The 15623-nt window shown below is 49.8% G+C and overlaps 1 long non-coding RNA gene across 1 annotated transcript in view; it reads right to left on the bottom strand.

Moving 5' to 3' along the window:
* The window catches only part of LOC109028432 (uncharacterized), a 47563-nt gene extending 46688 nt beyond the window's left edge, over positions 1-875 (bottom strand). Inside the window, exon 1 of the long non-coding RNA XR_002007475.3 lies at positions 773-875. This is a non-coding gene — a long non-coding RNA (uncharacterized lncRNA). The remainder of the gene's footprint in view (positions 1-772) is intronic.
* Between the last annotated feature and the right edge of the window lie 14748 nt (positions 876-15623).

Here is a 15623-nt window from a genome sequence, read left to right as displayed (position 1 = left end):
TTTGCCATTTCCCCTACTCCAGAGCGGCCAGGCCCTGCCTCCTGCCTTGCCGTAATTCAGATGTCAGGGAGGATGGAAGCCAGTGCCTGGTGTCTGAGCATCTGAACTGGCAGAGACTAAGGACAGCCTGGTGCACACTCACATTTGTTTTGTCAGCCTGCGGCATGGCATTTGTCAGAGGCAGGGACACACAGATGCCACCCATGCCTCCCCAGGCTTCTCACTGCACCCCACCGAACAGTCCCGTACCGCCTTCCCCTGGCACCCTGCAAGGTCACGGCTCTAAGGAAGGTGAGAGAAAGGGGCACCCTAGCTCCCCCTCCTTCCCCCACCTCCTGCACTCCCCAGTATCCTCTTAATATCCGCTGCACACCTCCACCAGGATAGAATTCCTTTCTTTTTTGAGCAAGAACAGGGAAAGCTCTGAGAATTTTTGAAAACAGCATTTTTGTTTCAAAATATAGTTTCCAAAACATTGGCCCTGAGAGATGTCCTGCAAAAAAAAAAAAAAGTGTTCCATGGTGCAACAATTTTGGGAGATGTTGCATACTCTGCCCGGGTCTCACAGGTTCCCAGCGTACACTTCAATGATGCAGGCACTGAGAAGTCCTGCAGCATTTTCCAAATGTATCCTTCATCCTCAGAGCATGTGTTCCAGATGTAGAAACACTTTGCAAGGCTGGAGAGTAAACAGGTTCAAGTGGGAAACACATCCACCAAAAGGAACCCTCCATTCTCTGCAGATTTGTGTAGCAGGGAGCTGCCTCCTTACCTTACTGAATGCACTCTGGGCTTCTCTCAGTGAGTGAGCCTCCGCACCCTGCCAGGAATTCCCTGACTCCAGAATGGACTTTTCCTGCGAGTCTATTCTCAGAATGATGCCAGTGTGGGACAGCTCCAGGATGGACTTTGCGTATGCAGAGTTACTTAGGACCACGTGAGCTCTGTGGCACTGAAGGTCCCAAGGCCAGATGGGCTGACTACCTGGTGAGTCGAGCCTCAGAAAAAGGGCTGGCCACTCCCCATTTTCCATTTCCAAGACACTGGGATTGCACTCAGGGAGAGCAGGCACACCCTGGTCAGGCCCTCCAGGAGCAAATCCCTGTGCCAGCACCCACCACCTTTCGGCATCAGGCTCCCCAACCAGAGGAAAGCACAAGAAACACAGCTCATCCAGATGTCTGTTCCCAGCACCCTGCACATGTCTGGCCCAAAAGAAAACTAGAGGCAGATTTATTGAATGAGCATGAGTTTGAGGTCAGCCACTGTTGCAGGGTGGATTCCCTGGCAAGTTGACTCTGAGCCGGAGGTCAGTGTGTAGAACATTAATGAGGGGTGTTCCCGGGACCCACACCCATGGGAAAGGGAAGAAAGCAGGGAGAAGCTGAGGGAGAAATCCAGCTACAGTGTAGTCACAGCGAGACCGCAGCTGACCCTGTGGGGAGCGCTGAAGCAGGATGGCCCTTCAGAGTGGCCCTGAGTTCAGGCAAAGGGGTTGGGCCTTTCTACCTCCCAGTTGGCCAGTCACTGGATGTGGGCTTTCCCAGGGAGGGGTGTGACCTTGGCAGTGTAGCTTTCTTTAGTCCATTCCTGAAGAGGGCTGACAGCTGACGTGGAGGACTCTCCACTCACAACTCCCAGCAGCTGGGGGAGAGCGTCCTCCAGTCCTGCAGGGGAGACCTGGGTGCCTAGCCCACCTGGTGGCTGTCCCAGACTGCTCCCTGTGGCGTCGCCACCCACTGTTCTGGGCCTTCCTTTTCTCCTGGTCCCCCTGTCCAGGCCAGCTCTTCTTTCCCTTCTTCCAGTCTCCCTCAGTGTCAGAGACTGCTCTAAGGAACGACACTTGCAAGGGGGTTGGAGCAGAAACTGGTCACCCTCCATGCTCAACTCTGGCCCTCCAGGGACCTCTCTGGGAGCTGAGAGCAGGCCCCTGGCTGCCCCTGCAGAAGGATGTCCCCTGAGCTTGAGGCTTCTATATGCAGGAAGGCACATTTGAGTCTGTCCCTCAACCAGGTCCTGACTCTCTGGGCTGTGGACTCTGTCTCTCAATGCATTTTCTCCTTTGCCCTCCTCCCAAGTGGACCTCCAGCCCTGCCCTGACTCTCCTGCCTCAGATTCTAGATATAGCCCAGGAGCCCTGGTAGGAATTAGGTGGGTACTGCACTCTTCACAGAGAAGCAACTGGGCTGTGTGGGACCTCTGGCTCACATTTCCTGGTAGTAAATTATTGTCCGCCTTCATATGGGAGCTTGTGTCCCGGAATATCAGGTCCTTTATCTGTAAAACAAGATTAGTGAGAGGCACAGCAGAGGCACTGGGTAAATGTTTGTGGGGCAAAGCAGTAAGTGCATGTCCTGGGGGATGCAGCTGAGGGACATCGGCCAGCCAGTGTCAGACCAGGTCTGGGCTTGGAGCATGTCCACAGTGTGGTGGTTTAAAACCAGGGCAGAGTGGGCAGGCCCTCTATCCATCACATGCCAGCGTGTGCCTTTGGCAAATTGATGCACCTTCGGTTGTTAGTTTCCTCTTTGTGAAGCAGAGATAATAGTACTCACCTCCAGCGGTGGTTCGAGGGTTGAATTAGACCAAGCATACAGTGGTGTGCTGGGCACACAGTCAGCCCCCAGTGCAGGTGTGTTTTCATTCTCACCGTTATGTCAGTTCTGCCTGACTCTGTGTCCACAGAACTTTCCATCACCTCGCACCCGCCTCGATCCCCTCTGGGATGAATATTCTCCAAGTCATCTTGCAAATAAACTCCCTGGCCCAGACCTAACAATGCAGCCTCCCTGCTTTAACTTGGAGTCTGAGCTCGTCCCTCCTGTATCAAACCCTTTAGAGAGCCTGTGAGGCTCCCAAGAGGAAGAAATGAATTGCTCAGCCTGCAGCAGCCCCCTGCTGTTCTTCTAGCTGCCTGGGGTCCCCATTAGTGAAACAGCCCAGCCTTCCCCCAGCAGGAGAGGACACTAGCTTCACAGGGCAACGTGGAGCTGCGGGATTGCCCAGTTCCTAATGGAGGGGGATGGCAATCCCAAACACTGCCCATTAGCAGCGGCTTCTGTGACCCCAGCCGCTCCCGCAGAGCAAACCTTCATCTCCACGTGTCCTCTCTGTGTGCCTGGTGGATGTTTTCCCCTCCCAGGATTGGTCATTAGCACTGAAGGGCATGGCTGCCAGGCTCCAGGGGGCTTTCTCAGCAGGCTGGGGAGACGGCAAGGAAGGGACATGGAGTGAACAGTGGTCTGGTCCCCCAGAGGTTCGCTGTTGGCCAATATGCTGTGACCCATGGACTTCCTTGGCCCAGGCCACAAGGTATCTTGCATGCAACTGCAAGGTAGACATGCGGTAGCAAGAGTCTTTAGTTAATGGAGCTGTGTGGAGTTAGGGGGATCACAGCTCCATGGTTGGGGGTGGGTAGACACTAGGAGGAGTCTGTTGAATTCCACACTGAGTCCAGCAGTCAAGACCTAGTGATAAAGAACAAAGGCCAGGTCCTGGATAGGGGGTATGTGCAGGGCATGAGGATTTCTGGCAGGAGGGGCTGCAGGCTCAGAGCAGGAGTGAGGTAGTGGTTGGAGGCTATTGTTCCAACCAGATCCAAAGAAGGGCCCAGTAATGGTGCCTGGGCAGACCCACAGGGTGAAGAAGGAAAGAGGTCACACCCCCAGTACAAGGCTTAGAAAACCCGCAGTAAGGTCTTTCAGAATCACTCATCAGGTGGCATCGTTTCACTGCTTCCCATCTTCCAGTGGCTGCCCCCAGCCCAGGCTGCCCTGGCAAGTTTTTCACCCGACCTCACCCTCCTTGCTTTTGAGTCTTTGAAAATGTTCCCCAGCTTTTCCCCAAAGGTAGAGGGCCTTTGCTCATGCCACTCTACCTGGCAGGAAACTTCTACCTGCCTCAGACTCCAATACCAGCTCCCATCTTGCCCTTCTCAAAGCCTGGACTTCAGTATTTTCTCCAGGGAAGGACCAGTCCTGCCCACCTTACCTAAACTTATGCCCACCATCCTGTTATCCTCTACTTCAGCATCCTATTTTGTTTCTTTTAGGCCTCTTATCATAATTTATTCTTACAGGGCTTCTTTGGTAGTTTATTTGTTTATTGTCTGTCTCTCCCTCCAGTTGAAAGACTCTAGGAGGGCAGAAACCACCTCTCTGTCTCTGTCTTACCATTATCTCCAGCCCTAAACATTCCAGAAGCCCTCAGTAAGTGTCAGCTGTTATTTCTACCAGTTTATTGCTGCTGTGATGGTAGTTACTGTAGGCTAGCAATAAATATTGCTTGAACACTGAGTGAGTATCAAGACTCACTCCAGCTCCCACTCACTTGAGGGGCTGTGATAGCAGATGTGCCAGGCCCCGGGCAGGAAACTCCTGGCTGTTCACTCTGCCCCCTGGTCCTCACAGGAGGTCAACTCAGCCCCAGAGGTGAGGCGAGTGAGCCCCAACGCCGTGATCCCTCTGCGTCCAACCTGCCCCTTCCAGGCCTGCCTAGCTCCTGGAGTCACCCCAGAAACTACCCCCAGCACACATACTGTCATCTCTTCACCGTGAACTGTATTTAAAATGTAAATAAAAAAAGGCTTTTAGGAGATTTAACTGTTTCCCTTGGTATTTAAATTATTCAATTATAACTAAAGCTATTAAAATACAGTTAATTAAAATTGTTAGATTGTTTTCCTTTGCACTGATCGCAGCATTGCCGACTTCTCCCTCTAGCTGTTTAATTCCTATTAAAAATGATAATGCCTCGCTTTATTCATAAATGCAGCAACCTTCCCGCACATTCTTCAAGTGATCTCCTCAACACAAACCGCGCCGTGTTCTTTTCTTCTAGCAGTGAAGCGGAAATTCTGCTGTAGTCTTTAGAGGTTTAATCAGCAGTAAAAGGCCTCAAAATTTAAACATTAGCATTACCAAGTCACAACAAATAATGCAGCCCCCTGTTAAAAAAAAAAAAGTCTAATTCTGATGCAACGTAATGTCATTAGAGACCAAAGAAGAACCCTGAAGTTTAATAAAAGGTGGGACCCAAATAAAGATTTCATAACTCACAACATAAAATCACCCGATCCACATGTTAAATATTTTATTTGAAAGGTTTCACAGCATTTCCAGTGGGAATAGCTCTGCAGTGGAAGTACAGTTGGGTAAGTGCTGCCGGAACAGAAAGCAAGAAAAAAAAAAAAGGAAGAAAAGAAGGCTTCGAGGACCAGCTCTTAGCTTGTTGAGTTTGGCATGTATAAGATGGCGCACCCTGAGAAACTAATTGGTTCTAGTGTTTAAACTCCTGAGCCATGTGTTCCCACAAGGATAATGGCTCTTGCAGGTAATGATGGGCAAGGTGGCAAACGTATTTAACTTTCTCGAATGTAGCAGGTGCCGCCTCTAGCATTTGGAGTGATTTGTGAGCCACATGTGGTGGAGGGGGTGAGCCTTCCAGTCCCCAGATGGAGAAACGGAGGGTATAGTGATGAAATCAGCCCAAGCCACCAAGGGTGACCAGTTGATGAGGAGCCATCTATGCTCCAAACCAGGCATGAGTAATAATTATCCCGCCCTCGAGGAACTCAGAGTCCAGCAGGGCCCTTGTAAATCGCATATGGGGTACAAGTTCAGACTGCATTTGCTCCAATGAATTATTCCTGTGGGGAGGTGGAAGACTTCAAGAGAGAAAGAAAGATTGGTGCTTTGGCTGGCTGAGAAGATCTCTAGTGGCCCAGAGAAGAAGCATAGGAGAAGATCAAGACAAAGAGGCGGGAAAGAGATGGTGAGTTGGGGCCGATGAGTCATTTTTTAGGGCTGGAGCACAGGCTAGTGGGAAGGTTGTGGTGGGAAAATCTAAAGTCTTAGGAACCCCTTCAGGAAAGGTCTTGAACCTCATGCTTAGGAGTTTTGACTGTACTCTGAAGGTTGCCTACAATTTAGAGACCAACCAAAGCCCATTAACTACTTATGTCTGTCACAGAACTGGGTCCTTGGGAGGTAGTTCATGGTGTTGAGTGTATTAGTCTGTTCTCATCCTGCTAATAAAGACATACCTGAGAGACTGGGTAACTTATAAAGGAAAGGTTTAATTGACTCACAGTTTCACAATGCTGGGGAGGTCTCACGATCATGGTGGAAGACAAAGGAGGAGCAAAGTCAAGTCTTACATGGCGACAGGCAAGAGAGCTTGTGTAGGGGAGCTCCACCTTATAAAACCATCAGATCTCATAAGACTTATTCCCTATCATGAAAACAGCATGGGAAAGGCCCGCCCCCATGATTCAATTACCTCCCACTGGGTCCCTCCCACAACAAATGGGAATTATGGGAGCTACAATTCAAGATGAGATTTGGGTGGGGACACAGCCAAAAAATATCATTGAGTAAACCAATGAAAGACCTAATGCCTTTTGTGCACTAATTATCTCTGGGAAAGCCATAGATTTCACCAATAAGCTGGTGGGTACCCTATCCAAAGGATGGTCTCTGCCAACCTGAGCTCTTGGACCTTGGTCTGCAAGTGTCCTGGGCTCTCACACTGGGGCTATGGTCTTCCATGTGGACCCATCCACTTTCATATTCTCTGTTGGGGACATGGGCTTTCTCCTTTGTGCAGCTACAGAATCATAATTGCTGAGCTGCTTAGGTTCACCACATGTGCCTCTTGGCCCAGAGAGGCGCAATGCCCAAGGAAGTATAGAGAGGGGATGGCTTGATGTTCACATCAATAGTGTTCTTCATTAGAAAAATGCAAGTGAAAACCACAATGACACCCACTGTGCAGCCACTACAGTGACTGTAAGCAAAAAGGCAGCAATGCCAAGTCTTGTGGTGAAGATGTGAAGAAACTGGAACCCTCATGCACTGCTTGTGGTGTGACCACCTTGGAAGATAGTTGAGAAGTATCTTAATGAGTTAACACATACCTCCTGTATAATCCAACTGTTCCATATCCGGGAAGAGAAATAAAAGCCTATGTCCATAAAAGACCTGAATAATTGTAGCAGCTTTATTCATAGTTGCCAAAGAATGGAAACAGCTTTAGTATCCATCAACAGAGGAATGGATAAATTAACTCTTCTATATCCATTCAATGGAATATCACTCAGCGATAAAAAGGAATGAGCTATCAATACATACTACAGCATGAATGGATCTCAGAAGAATGATCCTGGGTGAAAGAAGCCAAGCAAACAAGAGTGCTTACTGTATGATGTCATTTCTATTAGGTTGGTGCAAAAATAATTGCGGTTTTTGCCATTACTTTTCTTGGCAGTTTTGTTGTCATTTATATAATGTTTGGTGCAAAAGTAATTGCGGTTTTTGCCATTATTTTTAATGGCAAAAACCGCAATTACTTTTGCACCAAACTATATAAAATTTTAGGTAATGCAAACTAATCTGTAGTAACAGAAAGCAGTTGTCTGGGGGATGGAGGTGGTTAGGAAGGAGCCATAGGAAGGAGTTATGAAGGAGCAGGAGACTCAGGCATGACAGTTGTGTTCATTCTTTGACAGTGGTAATGGCCTCGTGGGTATATACATGTGTCAAACTTACAAAAGCATACACTTTAAATACTTGCAGACTGTTGTATGGCAACTGTGCCTCAACAAAGCTGCTTTTTAAAAAGTTAAAAGAGCCAGGACTTCAGAGTTTTCTTTTTCATAATTTTAATGTTGGTATGGTTTCACATGTACAGAGAGGCAAGAATAGTTCAGGACCCCCACATGCCCCCCACCTTGATCCATCCACCACTCACATGTTATCTCATGTGCTGTATTGTTCTCTTTCTATTTTGTTTCTCTGAACTATTTGAGAATTAAATTGGAGTTGTTGTTCGCCATTCATCTTAAATGCTGTAGTGTGTCTTTCTTTTCTTTCTCTTTCTTTCTTTCTTTTTCTTTCTTTTTTTCTTTCTTTCTTCTTTCTTTCTTCCATCTTTCTATCTCTCTCTCTTTTTTTTGACAGAGTTTTGCTCTTTCACCCAGGCTGGAGTGAAATGGCACGATCTTGGCTCACCGCAACCTTCTCCCCTGGGTTCAAGCAATTCTCCTGCCTCAACCTCCCAAGTAGCTGGGATTTACAGGCGTGCACCACCATGCCTGGCTGATTTTTTTATTTTTAGTAGAGACGGGGTTTTGCCATGTTGGCCAGGCTGGTCTCAAACTCCTGCCCTCAGGTGATCCACCCGCCTTGGCCTCCCAAACTGCTGGGATTACAGGCACGAGCCACCATGCCCTACCTAGTGTGTATTTCTTAAGAACAAGCCACTCTCCTACCCTCCAAAGTATTGTTATCAAAATTAGAAATTTTAACATTGATGCGATACTAGTATTATCCGATCTGGACTCCATATTCAACTGTCCCCAGTTGTCCCCACAGTGCCCTTTATAGCTGTCTTCTCCATACTCTGGGATCCACTCCTCAAGCCCACAACTCATTCCACTCTTGCGTCCTAGTGTCCTCTGACCTGAGTTCAAGTCCTGGCTCCATCACTTATCCCATGACCGCACGGACACTCGCCCCCTGCAGCCTGAGGGAAGGCTGAAGGAGAGGACATCTGCGCAGCGTCTCCAGCATGGTGCAGTGCTGAGGGAGCTTTTGGGGAGTGGGCAGCAGCATGCACAGCCCAGTGCACCCAGGGCCATTGCCCCAGACACTCTTCAAACACCTGCAGTGTGCAGGCTGGCCTCATCTCAAACAGAGCCCTGTGGTCCGGCTTCTCCTGCCCAGCCTCTCCCTGCCCTCCTCTCGCATCCTCAATATTGTCACGCTGACCCAGAGCAATAAGCATTTCCCAGCAGCTCAGCAAAGGCAGCCGTCCTCTGGCAAAAGAGACAAGTGGGCTGCAATTGTGACTTTTCAAAAGCTTCAATTGGTGAAATAATTCCCTCTGGAGTTTTTTTGGAATATAACATTTTTCTTCTTGTTTAAAAAAATGTGTCATTCTTTTTCCTTCTCCCCTTCCTACCACGTATTACTCAATGCTGCAGGAAGTTCAGCCTCAACAGTGAAGATGCCCTCATCCGGGCAGGAGGTGTCCCTGGTCATCAGCTCCATCTCTCAGGGCCTCCTTCCCACACTGGAACACATGACCTGTACCTCCCTGGACTGAGCTGACCCATTAGGGTGGACCATGACCAGGAAGAGCAGGGCCAGGGGCTGCTGCCTGGAAGGTAGCCTGGAGTGAAAGCTTTGCCCATTTGGGATAATGATAACTAAATCTTCAGATCATCTCTCTTGGGTAGTTTAAATGCAGTGGGAACTCAGCTGCTTGGCTTGGCATATGTAATATAAGTGAAAAGATCACCAACAGAAGGGCGCAGGGGAGCTCAACCTGCAGAGTCACAAGCAAATGGAGCCTGCATGTGGACCTGAGACTGAGACATGCAGAGAAGATGGAGCGGTGGGCTGGAGGGAGCTCGAGGTCAGTGCAGTGACCGAGGTGGCAGTCTGGGAAGCAGAGTGCCACATGTGACAAGAGGGAGTGACATCACATCCTGGTATGCTCACCTCCCCCCAGTCCTGCAGACACCTCCCCCAGATTCTTGCACTGCCTAGCTGTATCTGCTTCCTAGGGCTGTCAAGGAAACAAATGACCCTAAACTGATGGGCGCGAGAAGCCTGAAATCGGGGTGTCAGCCAAGTGGGTTCCCTCTGGAGGCCCTTAGGGAGAATCTATCCACACCTCTTTCCTGGCTCCTGGTGGCTCCAGCCATGCTCAGCACTCCTTGGCTGGCAGGCACATTCTCCAGCCTCTGCCTCTGCCTTCACTCCGATCATCACACGACTTCTCCCTTGTGTCTCTGTGTCTTTTCCTTTTCTTTCTCTTGAAAAGACACCTGCCATTGTTTTTAGGCCCACCAGGGTCTAAATTCAGAATGAGCTCATCTCAAGATTCTTACATTATCTCTGCAAAGACCTTAATTTCAAATGCCCCATTCTGTGGTTCCAGGTAGACATGATTGAGGGTAAGGGGCACTGTTCAACCCAGTACACTGGTTGTGAGGGTGAAGGTTCCAGTCCTCACTATGGCTCCCTCGGTCCTTGCTACAAGACTCCAAAGCATGGGCTTGCTTGGACAAGTGGCTATTCCTTGCAACCTTGAGAACCTTGTTGTTTAAAAGAATAAGTCTCATGGGAGGAGTGTGGGCTTTTCTATGGGCTGAAGTGTCTCAGGTGGTCTCTGAGCCTCATTCTTCAGATCTCAACTTTCTACCAGCCCCAGCTGGTCCAAGATTATTAGGCAACTGGTGGAGATGATGTAGGGAAGGAAGGGTTTGTTAGAGAGAAGACCTGTGTAGTGCTGGAAACAGACACAATTTGTGAGTTGTGGATGGCACAGAGATCCCAGAGCAAGCAGGGATGCTGGGAGGGTGAGTGACAGCAGAGAAACCCTACCTGAGCTTCTTACCAGGCAGTAGCATTGGACTCATACTTACCGCTCTGAGCCTCAGTGTCCTCACCACTTACTCGATTTCACAAATGCCAGCTGGACACCTGTTGGGTTCCAGAACCAGGCTGGGTGGTGGAAACATGGCAGTGGGGAAGGCATGTCCCCACCGGGGCTTGACGAGCTCCCCATATGATGGAGGAGAAAGGCTCATGAAGGACCAAGGGGTCATCAGGCACTAAGGGCTGCAACAGCATTCGGTACAGCACCCTGGGAACACTGGTGGTGAGGTAGGCAGGGAAACACCCCTAAAAGAGGTGATGTCAAGCTGGGTCTTAAAGGAAGCTTAAGAGTCGTTCAGGAAGACAGCAGAGACTATGGTCCCAAGCTAAGCTCATGGCAGGAGCTTGCGGTATGGCCCTTGGAAGTGCTCTGTGTATTCAGAAAGGACATCATCACCTCTACGGGGTTGGAGGGTAGGGACTGTGGTGGAGACTGCTAGAGACAAGCTTGTAGAGAGAGGCAGAAACACTTGAATGCAAAGGAGTTGGGACTTTATTCTGTACCTGCTGGGGGCCGTTGGAGGCCGTTAAGCCTACTGTGTAGGATGAACAAATTTGCAGTGCAGAAAGATCACTCAGGCAGCAAGAGGGGACAGAGGGCGCAGGCTGGGAGCAGGGAAACTGGCAGGAGCTATTGCAACAGCCCCGTGAGAGATGACAAGGGCAGTGGCATGCGACGGAGAAGAAGGAGTGGATGCAAGAGGTATATGAGGAGCAACCTGCACGGGGTTTGGTGACCTCACACCAGCCAGCTTTGCCGACCTGTCTGTGGGTCACAGAAGATAATGGATGTGATGCACTTTGAAAGCTGCGGAGCACCTTGTCTGGGTGCCATGGCTGGTTTTGACCGGATCATGAAATGCAGCCTCTCTCCTCCTCCCTGGCTCATCTCTGCTGCTTGCTTTTGCCTGTAAGCAAGGGAGAGAGGGGAGGTGAAAAACAGAGACATTAAGTGCCAAAGCTTATGTTAATATAGCATTAAGGTTGAAAATGTAATCTCCTAGGAGTCAGGAAATTCCGAACAAGGGGTTTCCATGGCAACCCAGCCACACTGCTCCTCTGTCCATTTGGGCCCTGTTTTCCTTGTTAAATATGATCCCATCGTATATTATATTTTATCGAGTTAAATGTGCTACCCACAGCATGCAGAGCTCCAGCCAGCAGCCCTCAGAGCTGCAGGAAATGAGAGTGTGTGTGTGTGTGTGTGTGTGTGTGTGTGTGTGTGTGTCCAGGGGTGGGAGCCTTCAGAATTCGCCTGATATAACACAGCCACATCTTAGGTCCTTGTATCTAATAAATAAGGTGTAATTCCATTAAGAGCAGCTCCTGTGTACACCAATGAGCAAGGAGGCTGCAAGCCCTGTGTTCAGAAGGGGTCATTCAGGGTGCCTGCCCCTGCTTGGGGTGGGTAGGTGAGAGACGTGGCAGATTCCATCACATCCCCCACAGGAGTGCCCAGCAGCTCCGGCAGGACCATCCGTGCCACCCAGGGCTGCCTCCTGGATGCAGTTCTGAAGAGGTGAGCTGGAATTACCTGGCCCAGTGGTTCTTCTCACGCGCCAGCCAATTGAAGATCAGCTGTCACTGTTTGTTAGCATCCCAGGGTGCACTGGGCACCAGCAAACAGATGCGGAAAGGAAATTTGATGCTTCTCCAAACCCTGTCTCCCCACTAACACAGCACAGTTGACAAAAGACTTCCTCGGTGGCAGTGGGAGTTAGAAAGAAGGGGGAAATGACTGTCAGGGAGGGCAGCTAAGTAGTGCAGTGTGTGATGGAGAAACATCTGTAGGATAATACAGCGGAAGGAGCAAGGAATGTTAGAATCAGGCTGCCTGACCTCAGCCGTCTCCCAGCCATGCGGTCTTCAGCAAGTCCCTTAATTTTCCTTTGTCTTAGTTTTTTCATCTGCAAAATTGGGATAAAATTACCATTAACCTCACACAGGTTTGTTGGAGGATTAAATGGGATAATTGATGCAAAAGCTCACGGTAAACTTCTAAATCCCTATACAAATGTCACTCTTCCAGGGAGCTCTAGAAAACCATGCTGGATTCTGGACTACTACGGTAGGCTGTAGAAATTTTGTGATTGGTTCTGGAATTCTGCTTTGGGTTCCAGAATTCATGGATGGGTCTAGAACACAGACAGACTTTTTCTGTAAAGACTCAGATCATAAATATTTTGGGATTTGAGGGCCATGCTGTGACTACTCAAGTTTTCTGGAGATAAGAAATGAATGGGCATGGCTGGGTTCCAATAAAACTTTATTTACAAAAACAGAAAGTGAACCAGATTTGACCTGTGAGCTGTACTTTGCCAGCCCGGGTCTACAGTGATCTGTGTAGGAAAGCAGTTTTGTGAAAATGCTACTCCTCTCCTCAGAATTTAACTCTCCCTCATTGACACCCTCCTATCCTCCCATCTCCCACCCACTCACATCCATACCTCTTTCTTTACCCAGCCAACTCAACCTTCCAAAACCAGTTAGAGTCAGCTGCTCCACGAGCAAATTGCAGTCACTTTTGGCCCTTGCCTGCCTCCCTCACAGACTGTGAGATCCTTCCGGCAACCAGCTATGCTACCCAAGGCCCTAGCCCTTAGTCAATGTTTGGTCAATGTTTGTAGAATAGATGGTATGAAAAAACAACAACAACTAACAAACAAACAAAACAAAAAACAGAAAACAAAAAAAAACATCCCAGGGAGCCAGGACATTGTCATTCTCAGGAAATCTGTGAGCTGGGATCGTTTCCAAAATCTCAGGTCTGGGAACAAATCCTCTAGTTATAAGCTACTCCGTCAGGGCTTCTAGAACCATCAGTAGGCAGCATCTTTATAGGTGCAGGCCAACTTGTGTGTCCACAACCCAAGACTGGGGCCAACCTGTTGTCTACATAGGCGTGGTGGTGCCCTGTGGCAGCAGGCCAGATGGGCAGGAGCAGGTCAGCGGAAGGCTATAACCTTAGCGAGAAGGTGACAGCCACAGCACCCCTCCCTCTGAGGGAAGGCCCCCCATGTGATCAAGCACATGTGTTCCTGCTCATGACAGCGCAGCAGCCTCCTCATGCCACCCTCGGGGAGCCTCAGCCTCCTCCAGGCTGATGATGTGGAAGCTTCCAGAAGTGCAGCAGCCTCTGAGCTTTCCCATTTGCGAGCTTCCCCCATCCTCCTCCTGGGCACAGCAGACAGGCAGAACCAAGTTGTGTAACTCACCTCTGAGTCACACTTCCCCTGTTTCGCCCAGCACGGCATCTGCTTTCTGCCTGACAGAGCCAGGCTTCCTCGGGACAGCCAGACAGGCGGCTATTGTTCAAAAGTCAGGGCTGGTTTGATGGGCTCTCCCGCCTCCAGTAGATGAGCTAGGAAGATGTCACTTTTAATTACAATGGTGGGGGAATAGGTATAGGTGTGTGCGTGCGTGTGTATGGAGCAGGGTTCCACAGGCTTGTGCAATGTGCGTGTGTCTTCACATCGTGACGTGGGTGTGTCCTTAGTGCAGGCTTGTGTATTGCATAGGTGTGTGATGGGTACATGTGTGCTTGCACACGCAGGGCTTTGTGTGTGCACAGGCAGATGCTTTTGGGTACATGGCAGGCTGTTTTTCCTATATGTGCTGTGTGCCTAAGAATGTCTGCTGTGTGGCCATGTGCTTTCATCCGGGTCTGTGTGTGTCTTTAATTTAGGACTCCTTCTCCTGGAGGATTCGATAGCTTCCACCCTCTAGCCTTGGCAAATGAATATTTTATTACTTTTCTTTTGCCATAGCATTAAGCAGTTTTCCTACGAAGAGTGAGAGCATGACACACTCCAGCAGACAGAGACAAGGCCTCTGATGTCAGAGCCCTGAAAAGCAAATCACCCTACGACGACGTCCCAGGAGGGCTCGCAGATGCTGGGTGTTAGGGCCATTAACAACTGATGAGTCAGCCCTTTACCCGTTCGTCCGACAGCGTTCTCTCGAAATATAAAGCCAGCACACCCATTTCACAGGAGGCTGGAGGGAGCTCCCTGCCACTCCTCCCAAAGCCAGCCCAAAGCTGTTTAATTTTTTTTCTCACTTCCTGGTCCTCCTGTTAGGCAAAAGGCTGAATCCTGGGAACAGAAGGTCATCGTATAACCCAGAGCCGGCAAGTGAAAAGTCCTGACTTCTCCCCAGGCTCAGGGTGAGGGCCAGGCAGCCAGGCTGAGAAGGAGCCAAGAACATAGGAGGCAGGAGGCTGTGGAGGCACAGTGGGAACACCGATATCAAGACAGTGAACAAAGACAAGCATGTAAAGGATGGATTCGTAAATAGGTCATCTTTATATTTCACTCCCCCTCGGGACAGTCTGCAAGGCTGGGGAGGACATGTCTCAGGCTGACCCGCTGAGGAATGGGTTGTACACCACCAACTCTAACCTAATTGGTAGAGGGTTGGCTGCCCCCATAGGCAAAACTAGCACCCTGTGCTGCAGGCCCAGGAAGCTTTAGACATAAGGCAAACTGCTGAGAAGGCCAACGGGGTAGGCTCTGCCATAGCACCCCTGAAAGGCAAGTGGCCTGTCCCACATCTCCAGAGCTGCAGAGCCATGCCAGGCCCTTGCACTCCTGTCTCTCCAGCGGCTCTCTCCATCCACAGTGACTCAGATGGTGGTAGAAGCTCCTAGCTTCCCTGTCTCCCATCTCTCTAGAAGTTGGCTTGGAGTAAGAAGTGCTTACTCCGGGACCTTGAGGCTGGGCCCGTGTGGGGCAGGGGCTGCTCCCCACTGCTGGCCGTGAGTCTGCCACCCAAGTTCTCTGAACCAGAGCAGCCAGGATGGGGATGAAACAGAGCCACATCTGAAACTCTGGAGCACTGGAGCTGGAGACATCATTCCTTGGTTCGCTCCTTCCACAGATAGTCACTGGGTGCTGACTGCATGTCCTGGAATAAGTGTAAAAGTCCCCAAACAAGAGCATTAGAAAAATAAACAGTGTAAAGGGGCTGGGTGTGGGGCTCACACCTGTAATCCCAGCACTTTGGGAGGTCAAGGCGAGAGAACTGCATGAGCCTAGGAGTTCGAGACCACCCTGGGCAACATGGCAAGACCCTGTCTCTACCAAAAATACAAAAATTAGCCAGGTGTGATGGTGCATGCCTATAGTCCCATCTACTGGGGGGGCTGAGGTGGGAAGATCATTTGAGCCTGGGAGATTG

Source organism: Gorilla gorilla, chromosome 8 (genome assembly GCF_029281585.2).
Source record: "Gorilla gorilla gorilla isolate KB3781 chromosome 8, NHGRI_mGorGor1-v2.1_pri, whole genome shotgun sequence".
In the NCBI taxonomy this organism is placed as follows: Eukaryota; Metazoa; Chordata; class Mammalia; order Primates; family Hominidae; genus Gorilla; species Gorilla gorilla.
The sequence above is the reverse complement of the archived record's forward strand: the minus strand, read 5'-3'. Positions and strand labels throughout refer to the sequence as shown.